We start from the raw sequence: 15,771 nt of genomic DNA on the forward strand, positions 1-15,771 counted from the left end.
AGGACTGCAGTGTGAGGTGGCAAGCAGTAGCCGGTCTGTGCAGGAAGCCGGTTCCCCTCGCAAACTGGTTCCTGTCTGCTACCCTGTGCTGCTGCCCCTTATAGAAGCTCTGTGGGAGAGGAGATCCCTGGGAGTTGGGGTGGGAGCACGCTGGCTGCTGGCCCTGCCTCCAGGGACAGTCAAATAGTCATGTAACTTCTATAATCTGATGTGGTTACTCAACTATTCAGTTACGCGTTGTATAACACAACATGTAATGTCTAATGAACACAAATCAGACATCAAGAAAGCTAGCATGAAAACCAGTAGGAGAAAACTTTAAACTTCTGGACACTTAGTAACAGATTTAAAGTTGGCCATTCTTTTACAAAAAAAAAAAAAAAAATCAAAGCCAAATTACAAAGAGAAACAACAGAGATGCAATTCATTTGTAAATTTAACACAAATTAGAACTGAATAATGACTTAAAATGGTTATCCCACTACAAAGGCAATTTTCCCTCTCTTGGAATTCACACCTACCCATCAACTGCTGGAAGTGAGCCACATCCACCCACTGAATTGCCCTTGTTAAAACTGGTCCTACACTTGATAAGTATCACCCTTCATTTGATATGCTAGTAAATATATCCATCCCCATCAGACATTGAACAATTGATCACTACTCATTGAGCCCAAGCATCTAGCCAGCTTTCTACAGCTTTTTACAGTCCATTTGTCCGATCTATATTTCTTTAACTTGCTGGCAAGAAAACTGTGGGAGACTATATCAAAAGCTTTGCTAAAGTCAAGGTATATCACATCTACCACCTTCTCCATATCCACAGAGCCAGTTACCTAATGATAGAAGGCAATCAGGTTTGTCAGGCACGACTTTCCCTTGGGCTGTGTCTAAACTGGCATGAATTTCCGGAACTGCTTAAAACGGAATACTATTCCTTTTTCAGTTTTTCTGGAAAAGGAGCGTCTACATTGGCCATTTTCGCGATCGGGGCTTTTTTCCGTAAAAGACTACTGGGCTGTCTACACTGGCCCTTTTCCGGAACAGTGTTCCGGAATAAGGACTTATGCCCGAGCGGGAGCAGAATAGTTTTTCCGGAATAGCGGCTGATTTTGTACAGTAGAGCGTCGTTGCTTTTCTGGAAATTCAAGGGCCAGTGTAGACAGCTCGCAGCTTATTCCGGAAAAGCGGCTGAATTTCTGGAATAAGTGGCCCAGTGTAGACACAGCCTTGGTGAATCCATGTTGACTATTCCTTGTCACTCCTCTCTTTGAAGTGTTTCAAATGGATTCCTTGAAGATCTCTTCCATGATTTTTCCAGGGACTAAGGTGAGGCTGACCTGTAAGTACATCCCTGTATTCACCTTCTTCCCTTTTTTAAAGATGGGCACTACTTTTGCCTTTTTCCCAATCAACTGGGACCTCCCGCGATCACCACAAGTTTTCAAAGATAATGGACATTGGCTCTGTAATCATACCAGCATGTGAGCAACCACATCTTCACTTCCTATAAAACACAATAGACAATTGATTAATGACCTTATAAACATTGCATATTATGGGAGTTTGTTTTGCACGTGTAGGTCTGGAATTCTTTGCGGAATCTGATCTTTGGCCTTCCATCGCTTAAGATGGAAGCTGTGAAACCATTTTTTAATCTCTTTCTTCCCAGACAATATTTCCACCTGATAGAATCTGGGTCCAGCTTTGTTGACTATATAGCAAGGTCCCATCCAACAGTAACTTAACGGATGTTGCTTTTTGCTATAATACCGGTATAACACCTGATCACCGACTTCCCGTTCTTGGTTTTGTAACTGGTCTCCTAATCTTTGGTCAACCTTATGCATATTTCTTTTAGATTGACCGCTACGGATTGCTGTATAGAAGATATGGTGTTAAGGATCTGCTGGATGTATGCTTCTGTCATCATCCGGGGTTTAAAACCGTCTGGCAGCATCCCTCCTTGCACCCACCATAATTCCAGGGTCCTCATTGGTCTCCCTAATAGGGCCTCATGCGGGGAGTATCCATTCACACTCATAGTAGACCGTATAGCCATTAGTATTATGGGCAAGTGTTCATCCCACTTTTTACCCGAGGACTCCACTACTTTGTACAGTCCAGTTTTTAATATCCTGATTGATCGTTCCACCAATCCCGAGGATGGTGGATGGCCCAGAATATGAAATTTCTGGCGTATTCCCAACACAATGCATATTTGTCTTGTTACGTCACCCATGAAATGCGTCCCTTGGTCGTTGTTGATGACCCTCGGGAGACCAAACTGTGAAAATATGTCGTTGAGAAGTACTCTCGCCATAATCTTAGCTGAACAATTTGTGGTGGGAATCGCCTCGATCCATTTGGTGAAAGGATCCACGGCTACAAGCCAGTAAAGGTTACCTTTAGATGTTTTCAGTATTGGTCCTATGAAGTCAATCTGCAACCTATTCCAGGGACCATCTATAGGTCTGCTGTGAGAGTCATGTTTTGGATTATTTTGGGCACATCGTAGACAATTGTGAATGAAGTACTTCACATCGGTGTGGATTTGAGGCCACCATGCCACAGCAGAGAGCCTACCAAGAGTTTTCTCTACTCTGTAATGTCCCTGTGCATGAGACAGGGATATTAACTCTTGTCTGAGTACGGTGGGCATAATTAAAACTGGAGTTTCTTCATCACTCAATGATTCTGTCTGTCTCCATGCCATGATTATTCCGGAATGGTGCTTAAAGATTCCGTAATTCTTAAATTTCTCTTGCTGCGCCAGTTTAATGATTTCTCAATCCGAAGTTTGTAATTTTAGAATGTCCATCATTTCCTTATTACCCATTGGTTCAACTGAGTTAAACACTTCAGAGGCTATTCTCTATGATTGATTCGGGGGTTATGTCGCTGCCTTTTTTGCTAGTTAATCTACATGGTTATTAAAATTAGAAATTTCTGCTTGTTTTTTCCGGTGTGCGCTCATCTTAAACAAGTAAGTTTTTCCTTTCCGCAACTTTACCAAGTTCTATGCATGGTTTAATAAGTTGGCATATGCTACCTGTTTATTATTGGTTGTGCACATTCCGTGTTCCCTCCAAACCAGCATCCAGTCAATAAGCGACCTGAGTACCCAGTCGGAGTCTGTGCAAATAGTGATATCTTGTTCTGATGGGCTGTTTTCAAGAGCTAAGATCACTGGGACAATTTCAGCAGCTTGTGCGGATATGACCAAGATAGGCTTTAATATTTCAGTTTCCAAAGTCACATGTAATGCGGCTGCTCCCGCTGATAACTGTCCATTTTGCCTATGACAGCTTCCATCTACCACCCATGTATTACTAGGGGTGTAATCTTTGATCAACTCATATTTATCCACTAGGGAAAACGGTGATGTTTCTGTAGGAATTTTGATGTCTGGGTTTGGACGTTCATGATTGTTAAGTTCAATAGCAAGTTAGAGAAATGGTCAGAGGTAAACAGGATGAGGTTTAATAAAGAGAAATGCAAAGTGCTCCACTTAGGAAGGAACAATCAGTTCCATACATACAAGATGGGAAGCGACTGTCTAGGAAGGAGCATGGCGGAAAGGGATCTAGGGGTCATAGTGGACCACAAGTTGAATATGAGTCAACAGTGTGATTCTGTTGCAAAAAAAGCAAATATGATTCTAGGTTGTATCAACAGGTGTGTTGTAAGCAAAACTCGTGAAGTCATTCTGCCGCTCTACTCTGCACTAGTTAGGTCTCAGCTGGAGTACTGTGTCCAGTTCTGGGCGCCACATTTCAAGAAAGATGTGGAGAAATTGGAAAGGGTACAGAGAAGAGCGACAAGAATGATTAAAGGTTTAGAGAACATGGCCTATGAAGCCAGGCTTCATGAACTGGGCTTGTTTAGTTTGGAAAAAAGAAGATTAAGGGGGGACATGATAGCGGTTTTCAAATATCTAAAAGGGTGTCACAAGGAGGAAGGAGAAAATTTGTTCCTCTTGGTTTCTGAGGACAGGACAAGGAGTAATGGGCTTAAAGTGCAGCAGGGGAGGTTTAGATTGGACATTAGGAAAAAATTCCTAACTGTCAGGGTGGTCAAATATTGGAATAAATTGCCAAGGGAGGTGGTGGAAACTCCCTCTCTGGAGATATTTAAGAACAGGTTAGATAGACATCTGTCAGGGATGGTGTAGACGGAGCTTGGTCCTGCCTTGAGGGCGGGGGGCTGGACTCGATGACCTCTCGAGGTCCCTTCCAGTCCTATTATTCTATGATTCTATGATTCTATGATAATAGATGTAATAGGATGACAGAGTAGAGCTGGAGCTATATTATAGGTCTTGGAGGGTTCAATTTTAATTCGATGATTCATTAAGGCTAAAGTCCATTGGGCTATACCAGGGTGGCTCATCTGCCCATTATTGGCTCGACCAGAAATATATATAATACGGGAGTGAGACAAGTTTTTAATATGACAGGTGCCATTCCTATGATGTACTCCCAATGATGTAAGGCCCAGACAAGGGCCAATACCTCTTTTTCACAGCTACTATACTGCTGTTCCACGTCTGATAGGGTTTGAGATCCGTAAGTAACTGGCTTGATGGAGGTTCCTCTCATCTATAACAGTACTGCACCAATGGCTTCTTTCCCTGTTGATAATTGAAGGTTAAATTCCTTAGTAGGGTCTGGATAGGCAAGAGCAGGTGCTTGCATTAAGGCTGTTTTTAGTTGTACAAATGCTTCCTGCTCCTGATCTCTCCATTGCCATGGTTGGGTTTTCTTCAACAATTTATACAAAGGTTTGGCTTTTAATCTGAAGCTTTCAATAAAGTCTCTGCTGAATCTCAACAGTCCTAGGAACATTCTTAATGTATGGACATCCACTGGGGTAGGCAAACTCTATATCATTTGTACTCGGTCTTGGTCTGGCCTGCTGCCTTCTGGTCCCAATTCCACTCCTAAATAAGTGACCCTTTTTTGAACAAGTTGGCTGCGTCTAGATTGGCACGATTTTCCGGAAATGCTTTTAACGGAAAAGTTTTCCGTTAAAAGCATTTTTGGAACAGAGCGTCTAGATTGGCACGGACGCTTTTCCGCAAAAGCACTTTTTGCGGAAAAGTGTCTTTGCCAATCTAGACGCGCTTTTCCGCAAAAAAGCCCCGATGGCCATTTTCGCGATCGGGGCTTTTTTGTGGAAAACAAATCTGAGCTGTCTACACTGGCCCTTTTGCGCAAAATCTTTGTGCAAAAGGGACTTTTGCCTGAACAGGAGCAGAATAATATTTCCGCAAGAAGCACTAATTTCTTACAGTAGGAAGTCAGTGCTTTTGCGGAAATTCAAGCGGCCAGTGTAGACAGCTGGCAAGTTTTTCCAGAAAAGCGGCTGATTTTCTGGAAAAACTGGCCAGTCTAGACACAGCTGTTGAGCTTTCAATGGGTTTATCAGAAATCCTGCTTCCTTCAGGGTCTCTTAATACCTCATCCAAAACCTTTAAATGGGTCTCTCGATCTTCCATATCTATCAAGATGTCATTCACGTAGCTTACTGCGTGTTAGGCATATTTCATATCTTTCCATAAATTGGACACAATACGATGACGTATTGTTGGTGCATTATGGAATCCCTGGGGTATAAAGGTGAATTGTTGATTCTGATACGTGAACACAAATTTGTACCAGGATTCTGGATTCAATGGAATTGAGAAAAATGCGTTGGATATATCAAGGACTGTGACCCACCAAGCTCCACTAGCGATTTGTGCCATAATTTCTGGGTATTTAGCTACCACTGGAGCCATCCTGGGTGTTACCTTATTTAATGCTCTAAAGTCCACAGTCAGCCTCCATGATTTCCCATCCGCCTTTTTTACTTGCCATATGGGAGAATTGCATGGGCTGGTACATTTGACGATGACTCCTTGGGACAACAATGCTTGTACAGTGTCCTGTATTCCTTTCTCTGCTTCTGTGGGGAATCTGTGTTGTTTAATTAGCTTTGCATCTGGTCCTTGTACTGAAGTGGATTGTTGAACCTTTCCACAGCTAAGTTTGTGTTGTGCAAAAACTTCAAGATGTTTATTTACTATCTCTTGAATTTCAGGTTCCCATTCAGGCATGGTGATTTCTTGACACACCTTTACTGCTCCCAAACAGTGGGATGAAGATATCAAAGTCCCAACTTCTTCTATGTTATTATTCTTATAGATACACTTATTTGGCAGATCAATCACCAATCCACATTTCCTAATTAGATCTATACTAATGATTCCTGTATTATCGAGTTCCTGTAGACCCATAGTATTGGTTATACACAAGGATCCTATCTGGCATTGTATAGCCTTGATAAATGCTGTTACAGATGATTTACCATTATACGATTGAAGAGTCTTAAGGTGATCAATAGTTACAGCTTTGATTGATGGAACGTGTTTGGTGCAAATCAGGCTAGTGGACGCCCCAGTGTCTGTTGTTGGATGGTACCGAACTCCCCACAATATTCCATTTCTGTAATTGGTCTTCTGTATAAATCAAAGGATAATGTTGTTATTATATCCATAGCTGGGGGCTGGGAAGCTCGGCCTCTTCACTTCATATCATGGTGGTTCTCACAGTCTGATTCAAAACGGCGGTGGTCATGCTACTCCTGTACGGAACCAATATGGCGATGCTCATGAGACCCGGAAGAATGTTCACAAACTGGCAGCTCTCTACAAAATGGTGGTGCTAGTTCACTGATCATTACTGGTTTTCCTTCCCAATACATGAGTTCTTTAAAAATTGAATCTATGTCCATGATTTTAATTTTTTCCCTAGGTAGGTATTTAGATAACCTTTGAGATAAGTCCTTTCTGGTGGCAAAAACATCTCTTTTGCCCGCCAAAGTTCTAGGCTGAAAACCAGACTTGTTTCTCCCTTTGTCCTTTTGATCACTTTTAGGTGGCATTGCAGCTTTCTGACTAACATCACTTACAGCAAAGATCTTTTTCGGGTGCTGTTTAAATCCTGCATTGACTAATTGCTGCAGCTCAAAGACTTCTCACAGCTTTTCCTCTGTTACATGGATAGGAGAAGCCACATAATCAAAAGCCCCTAATGCCAGTTTAAGAGCTGGCAGCAAACCTGGATAGCATATTTTCCTAAATTAGGGAGTGTCACAATCTAATCTGGCATCCCTCTGAACTCCCAGCCCTGCCAGCCAGTATAATAATTTTTTCTCATCATATACTGATCAAGCTTCTCACCTTCCCCTTGTTGATTTACATACAGTATACCTAATATATCTTCTTGAGGAAAATACAAATTATACGCAGATTTATATAATACAATTTGTTCTATATTAGGATTATTTACAACCTGGTAAGGTCAGGCAAGAAAATCCTCCACTGGCATGCACTCCCTTCAACAACATAACCACGTCCTCAGGGTCCAGATTTGGAGTGACAAAAAGTTGAGCCAACCAGTTGAGCTCTTTTTCTCTATTGCAAGGCCCCATATTTTTGCCTAGGGCTCTTGTTTGCTCGGGAGTGAGCACCTTTTGTTCTTGCTCGACTACAGGCTGTGGCTGCCCTGGATATTGTACTACTGTGGTAGTTATGGGCGCCATCCGTTCAGATCTCTCTACCCCTCCTTCATACAAAGGGGGCACAGATGGAACACACTTATGACTCTCAGGACCGTCCCCCAGCCAGTTGGTTTTATCAAATTGGGGTTAGATTGCTGCCACCACTCCCTTTGCAGCAGCTTAGTAATATCCCTCTGGCATTGAGTGTGATCTCCCACAGCCCTGATATTATTTGCTTCTTTAAGAACCTGCCGGACCATGGCCTGTGAGTCATTTAACTGGGCATTTTGCTCAAGGATAACTTCCTCCGCCTGGTCATTTCTGAGGCTCAGTTCTGAAACCTTTGCCTCTAACTGGGATATTTGTACTTTCAAGCCTTGTATTAAGGTTTCCCTGGACTCTATATCCAAAACCTTTTGTTTTAGCTGACCTTCTAAGGTGGTTACCTGCTGAGCGGCTTTTTCATGCAGGGTTCTCAGTGATTTTATCTGAGAGGCCAGCTCTTGGCTCACCATGGCCAACCCGTAGAGCAAAGCTCTCTTCTTGTGTTTTTTTTTTTTTAGGGTTGGGTTTGGCCTCATTATACTTCTCCCAAAGATCTCCAAATTTCACCAATGAATCTTCCCCCTTTAATGACTCTTCAACCCAAGTATTGGAACCTATATTGAATAAATTGACTGCAAACTCAAGAATGTTTTTATTATGCTCAGGTCTCCATCCTTGGCTGTCGAACAGCTGGGGTGTAGTCATCTTAACTATAATGGATTGCTTACCCAATCCGGGCTAAAATAAAACCGAGAGACCAGGTAACTGACTAGGCCTGCACGGCAAGGCCTGGCAGTGGTCCTCTCTATAAAATTCAAACTCAAAACTGAAAAGACGGATGGTTCAGAACACAGCATGGGGCCACAGAAAAACTGCAAAGGGGTTTAAAATTGTCACGGCAATGGCCGGGCCACCCCAGAAGTAGGCAGCTGCCTGCTTACCGCACTGATCAAACCAGGTAAAAGGGTAGATATGGCCAGCCAGCAGGGTCGGGAACCTTTGGCTACGGGGTGGCCTGCGCCAGAAAGGAGCATCCTCACTCTTTGCTGGGCAGCAGTCACACTTCCGGATTTGCAGCAGGGAAAGACAGGGCCCCGAGGGAAATTCCCTCCCTGAATCAACGGACCGTACTGCTAAACGTTCCTGTTTATGCTATGACTCCACTCATAAAAGTCTGAGTGGGCTTACTAGAACCTGACAAAGGTCAAATAAACCCTCACCAGGTCCTGGTGCAGTCGCCAATCTGTTGCCCCAGATACTCAGGTAAGCAAATGTTCTGTGGTCTGACTAAGTTAAATTGTCTTTGCACAGAAGCCAGATCCAGCCTGGTGTTCCCGTATCTATTGCCGGTGGGATGTTCACCCAAAAATCAGGCAACTCACGTTTAGGGCCAAACCATGTATTCTGAAATAAAACAGCACAAACACGAAAGCAAAGAACAGTAAACAACCCACCCTATCCCAGGAAGAGAAGATAGAAAGAATCCCAATACAAAAGGGTATACTTCACAGAGGAATGCGGCGATCGGTACCGCGACCTGCAACCTCGTGGCTAGTGTAAAGCTGTGAGGGAAGACAAGCAGGGGGATCCCTCGAGGCAGTGCCGTGTCCTCTCCGATTGGTACAGGAACGCTGAAGGGATCCTCGATCACCACGTGGAATGGCTCCTATAGATCCAGTCCTGGTGGGTCCTTCAATCACACTGGCAGGTCCAAAGGTGGGTTGGAATAGATTGTAACTCAGTCTAAGTCCAAGGCTCTTGCCAAATATCCAGAATATGGGGCGTACCCACACGTACAGTGGCCAAACAAACCCAAGGATTTAGACTACCAAAATCCAAAACCATAAACCACGGATGGTAAAATGAGGAACGTCACAAGGGAAAATGGAACAGGCACACGGACAGAGGAGAGACAAACCCGAGTTCTTCTCTGACCCAAGATTTTATGCCCTCTAAGGCAGGAAAAATATGGTGATGGGCTAGGTGCAGGATTGGGGTTGGGTGCAGCTCAAGGTGTGGACTGAGAGCACTATTTTAGGGATGTGTGCAGCTGTGGTAGGGCAGAGTGCAGCGGTTTGAGCCGAGTGCACACAGATTAGGGAGAGGTGCAAAAGCAGGGTGGTGTGCACCATGTCCTAGAGTTAGGCGGGAAAACTATCTCTGAGGTAAAATCCAACACTAAACAAAATGGAGGTCTGTTTTACTCCCTCATGCATGTGCTGACAGCCTGTTTCAGGTCAACAAAACCTTCCATATTACCTTTCACATCCCTTGCTAGCTGCAATTCCAATTGCACTTTGGTCTTCCTGATTATACCCCTGAATGCTCGAGCAATATATTTATACTCTTCACTATCATCCTTGTATGTACTTGAAAGCTGTTATCAAGTCCCCTCTCAGTCTTCTCTTCTCCAGACTAGACAAACCCAATTTTTTCAGTCTCTCAGGGTATGTCTACACTACCCTCCTAATTCGAAATAGGAGGGTAATGTAGGCATACCACAATTGCAAATGAAGCCCGGGATTTGAATTTCCTGGGCTTCATTTGCATAAGCGGGGCTCCGCCATTTTTAAATCCCCGCTCGTTCGAACCCCGTGCCGCGCGGCTACACGGGGCATGAACTAGGTAGTTCGAACTAGGTTTCCTAGTTCGAACTACCGTTACTCCTCATTCCACGAGGAGTAATGGTAGTTCGAACTAGGAAGCCTAGTTCGAACTACCTAGTTCGTGCCCCGTGTAGCCACTCGGCACGGGGTTCGAACGAGCGGGGATTTAAAAATGGCGGAGCTCCGCTTATGCAAATGAAGCCCGGGAAATTCAAATCCCGGGCTTCATTTGCAATTGCGGTATGCCTACATTACCCTCCTATTTCGAATTAGGAGGGTAGTGTAGACATACCCTCAGAGGTCATGTTTTCTAGACCTTTAATCATTTTTTTGCTCTATTCTGGATTTTGTTCAGTTTGTCCACAACTTTCCTGAAATGTGACACCTAAATCTGATACCACACTACTCCAGTTGAGGTCTAAGCAGTTTGGAGCATGAGAATTACTTCTCATGTCTTGCTTCAGGCACTCTTGTTAATACATCCCAGAATGTTTGCTTTTTTTTGCAACTGTGTAACACAGTTGGCTCTCCTCTACTATGACTCCCAGATGCCTTTCCACAGTACTCCTTCCTAAGCAGTCATGTCCCATTTTTGTATGTGTACAACTGATTGTTCCTTCCTAAGTGGAGTATTTTATGCATTCTTCTAGGTCATTAATAAATATGTTAAATGGTGTAGAACAAAGAACTGAGTCCTGAGGTATTCCACAGGAAACACACTCACTTGATGATTCCCTGTTTATAGTTACATTTGGAGTCCTATCAGTCAGTTTTAAATCCATTTAATAATGAACATGTTAATTCTATATTATACTGGTTTTTTAATCAAAACATTGTACAGCACCAGCACCAAATCATACACCTTAGAGAAGACTCAGTATATGATGTCAACGTTAGTACATCAACCAAATTTCTAACCTGATAAAAATTCTATGTTCTACATGTTAACTGGTGTGTATAGGTGACTGAGACAAAAGAGAATTATTGTGAAAGAGTTAAGCTGGTTTTTCCTCACTACAGCCTTCTTCTTCAAGTGTGCGTGTGTGTTTTGTTTGCATTTAATAAGGTGTTCTGTAAAATTTCCCCCTCCCTCAGCCCAGTCATCGCAGCTCCCATTGGCCGGTTTCCTGCATTGGGAGCTATGATGATTGGGCTGAGGGTGGGGGCAGTGCTTGAAGTCTTACCTGCCTCCACCTGCAAGGGGTGATCATGGGCTTGATCAAAAGGCTTGGTATCTTGCCTGCCCCTGGGCCAAAGTCTGATGTGAATATTGGTCATTGGACTCACTGTATCTATACTCATGCTTGAAATTAAATGCTTCATTATGTTTAGGTTTCAAGGAACTTAGTATAATCTACTAGGAATACTACAAGAAAGTATCAAAGTGAAAAAGAATAATTCTGTGTTGTACGAAATCCCTTCTAAGGATAATTACCAAGTTACATTATGTACAAAACTGATTTGTGGAAATCTTTTTTATATTAATGAAAACAAATTTCTCTGAAACACAGGATGTTCCCTGTTTCATTAATATCTGTTAGCAAAGTAATGAGAATGTTATACAATGAGGCTGATGTACTATCTAAACTAACTGATATTTCTCAGCAATTTTTTTTAATACTTTCCAAAGGCATCATTCTAAATATACATGAGTTCCAACATTTTCTTATTGAGAAGCTGTCAACAATCTGGATATATTCCATATCTGTATACAATAAGCTTTTCTTGTTGATGTTTTAGTATTGTTGTGCTCTTTATAGAGAGAACTGTTGACCTGAAACTGTAAAAGTGTAGCCCTAGATATCGTCAAGTTTATTTTCAGTTGTGCCTGTCTATAATTAACTTTTTTAAAAATTGAAAACTTGGTGTGAGATCATGAGATTGGGGGATCTTGGAGAAGTTTGCTAAAAGCTGGCTCCTTTTTCTAGGGAAATAAATGATTTTATTTTAAAGAAGTAGAAGACATTTCTATTTCTATGAAAGAAACGTGTGGATAAGTGGATGAGATATACAGTGTTTGACTCCTTTAAACAATGCATGTGTGTCATTAACAGAATTCTAAGATTTTTGAAGTTCTGTAAATGGAAAAGAAGCCTTTGTCAAAGTTGTTTCCAAGTGTCCCCTGTTAAAGGAAATAGAAAAGTATTATGGTTGTGGTGCTTGAATGTTGTTTGTTTTTATAATTCCTTTAGCAACAATTTTTAATAATTCCAAAGTCTTTAATCGCATCACCTATTGGTCTCCTATTTAGAACAGCAGCTATCACTTCATACAAAACTTGAAACTTATACTGCAAATCCACAATAAATCATAAGAACATAATGGGAACAAATGCCCCAATACCAGAAAGGAGAGAAAGAGAGAACTAGTTTTTTTGGATTCTCGTAGCTGAGACATTGTTTCCTGGCAGGGGTGAAAGGAACATACATTTCTTACAGGTACTGTCCTATTGCAACTTGGGTCCCTGCCCGGTCTTTAAATAGCTCCCTGTTTGCTTTTGCCGCAGCTCAGCCAATTCTTGCCAGAGCCACACACTGGGACATATCCCCTTACTTTCACCTCTGTTTCCAGAACCAACATTTAAGAGAGTAAATTGTAAAAATGGGTCATGCAAATATACAGTAGAGTGTCAGATGACTGATGGAGACTTAAGCTTTTTTTTTTTTTTTTTTTTTTTTTAAAGTGTCTACCATTTTACCTTGCAGAGATGGACCTTAAAATATCAATATATTATTGTGGACACTGGCCAATGGGAAAAAATTCCAGTCAGAAGGCTCATGAGCCTATTGAAGCTCTTGGGAGAGGTGTGGAATCAACAAGCTTCTCAGGGTTCAAGGAAAGTTGATAAGACTCTCCTGGGTGTTGGGTGCAAGCCCAGCTGGGGAAGGCAAGCCACAGCCCCTTCCCTTCTGCCTGAGGACCTGACCGTGGAACCAAGCTGCGCCTACTCCTGGCCTGATCCTTCCTGGCCACGTAGAGAGCCAGGGTTGCCAGTCTGCGGCCTCATTCCTTCCTGGCAGCTCAGGGGGGCGCTAGGTTGACATGTCGCAGTCTCAGCCTTCCCTAGTGGCCAAGGGAGCCAGGCTGCCATGCTTTGGTCCTATCCCTAGGCGGCCAGGGGTAGATGGGCTGCTGCGCTAGGGCCCCATCCCTCCCCAGCAGCAAGGGGGGAGCCAGGCTGTCACGCTGCAGCCTCATCCCTTCCCAGTGGCTGGGCTACTTTCCCCAGTGGCTGGGCTACTGCTCTGCGGTCCCAGCCTTCCCCACTGGGCTGCCATGCTGCAGTCCGAGCCTTCCCCGACAGCTGGGCTGCTGAACTGGGTTGCCTTCTCTGGCAGCCGGGGGAGCTGGGCTGCTACCCGTAACCTTTGCCTTCCTCAGCAGCAGCCCCAGCCTTAAGCAGTCGGGCGTGTAGGCAGTTTTGGCAAGACTGCCTTCCCTTCCCTATATTACTGACTGCTTATGAAGACTCTTAAGGAAAACTGGGTGTTCTTTCCTCCTACAGAACGTAATGACGCAGAGGCTGTAGGGAGATATAGGAGGGAGGTGAAATTAAGATTGTTAGAGAAAAGACCTAAATCTATGCCTTGTACAGTATCCTTTACTGAAATACTTCAGGTTCATGGTCTCACTGCTGTAAAGCTACGTGATGTCTTTTATTGTTTTCTTCACCACATCATCAACAGAGAGATATACCTACCACTAAATTACACTTTGGTGGTATTAAATATGAGATATTGTCAGAAATCAAGGTTTCAAAAGAGGAGTTAAAATAAGCTGATAACTTTAAAATGCAGTAAGTTTCCAGGACCTGTTATTCATTAAAATATGACTGACCTGCTATAAACATCTTTCTTTCTATATAAGACCTTAAGTACCATGTTTCAATTTAATGTTACAGGTGGTATCTCCCTTAACCGGGGACTCTCTGGTCCGGCAACATCCATAGTTTGGCAGGACTACAGATGTTCTTGGACCACAGAGTCCAGGTATAAGGAGATTAGGCCTCAGGGTAGGAGCAGGGTAAGGAGAGGCACAACTCAGCCAGGAGCCTCATGTTGAGAGAGGGGGACACAACAGGGAGTTCTGGCCCCTGCTTCCAGGCAGTAGCGGGGGGCTGGCAGCGGCCACAGAATCCCAGCAGCTGCAGATCCTCAGTCCTGGCAGCCATGGCAGCCCCAGATAAGGTTGCCAGATGGTTTCAGAAAAAATACCAGAAAAAAAAACCCCAAACCCCCACCACACGCACAGTTTATTGAGCAAATCAAAAAAAACCCACCACCGCTCCATAGCCCCTTTAAAAACCGCGTGGTGAAGCTTTTTGGCCCTAACAGGTTGCCGGCGGCTGCCCGCCATCTTACCTCCCTACGCTGGGCCATATAGCTCCCTTGCAGAACCCAGTAAGCACTAGGGTTGCCAGGCTGCTTCCCTATGGAGCTGGATACTCCAGGATTTTTGCCTCCTGGCCGGGAAAAAATCAGAAAGTACCAGACATTTTAGGTGTCCAGTATTTTCTGAATTTTTTTACTGGACATGAGGCGAAAATACTGGACTTTCCGGTTCAATACTGGACACCTGGCAACCCTAGCCCCAGAAGCCGGGGCAGCTGTGGAGCCCAGTCAGCTCCAGAAGCCACAACAGGCACAGAACCTGGCAGCACTAGAAGCCACGGAGCTCCAGCCCGGGGAGCTAGAGCCGGGCAGGCAGCAGCAGGGCTCGGCTGGAGTCCTAGCCCAGGGCAGCAGAGGCCATGTTGGGAGGGACCTCCCTTCATTCGGCAAATCCTCTTGCTCGGGACCAGTTAGGTCCCGAGGGTGCTGGACAAGGGAGGTCCAACCTGTATTAATAATGTCAGGCTGAGCTTTATGAATTAAGTCAGGGGTAGGGAACCTCAGGCCCCAGGGCTGGATGCAGCTCCCAGCTTGTCTGGATCCAGCCCCCAAGGCTTAGAGCTCCCCCCAGCATTAGGGAGCCCACGCTGGTGCTCCAGTCCCCTCGCGCCCCACCATGGAGCTGGAGCACACAGAATCTACCAGCCTTGGCCTCCCTAGTCTCTGGTGTGTAAGGGGAATGTAGGAATGTTTTCCTTCTCAGTCAGGGGCCACATAAGAGAGGTGTTTTTAGTTTTTTCTCACTTACGTGCGACCCTGACTGATTTTTCTGTAGGTCAGTGGCCCCCAACCCAAAAAGCGTTTCTCACCCCTGAATTAAGTAATAAAATGTATTGCTCAACCCTGTAATTTTGTATTTTCTCAGGACCTGATAATGATTATCAATGAATATGTATGTAAACTTCTATTAGAAAACACAGGCTATGTCTACACTGCAGGCTTCTTGCGCAAGAACTGTTTTGCGCAAGAGTTCTTGAGCAACAGGTCTTGCGCAAGAGTGAGTCCAGACTGCCATGTGCTTTTGCGCAAGAGATGTGCTTTTGCGCAAGAGTGTCCATGGCAGTGTGGACACTCTCTTGTGCAAGAAAGCTCTGACCGCCATTTTAGCCATAGGGGTTTCTTGCGCAAGAAACCCCTGTTGCCCGTCCACACTGCCTTCTTACTCAAGAGGGCTTATTCCTTGT

Source organism: Pelodiscus sinensis, chromosome 3 (genome assembly GCF_052426305.1).
Source record: "Pelodiscus sinensis isolate ZL-2025 chromosome 3, ASM5242630v1, whole genome shotgun sequence".
NCBI classification, from domain to species: Eukaryota; Metazoa; Chordata; order Testudines; family Trionychidae; genus Pelodiscus; species Pelodiscus sinensis.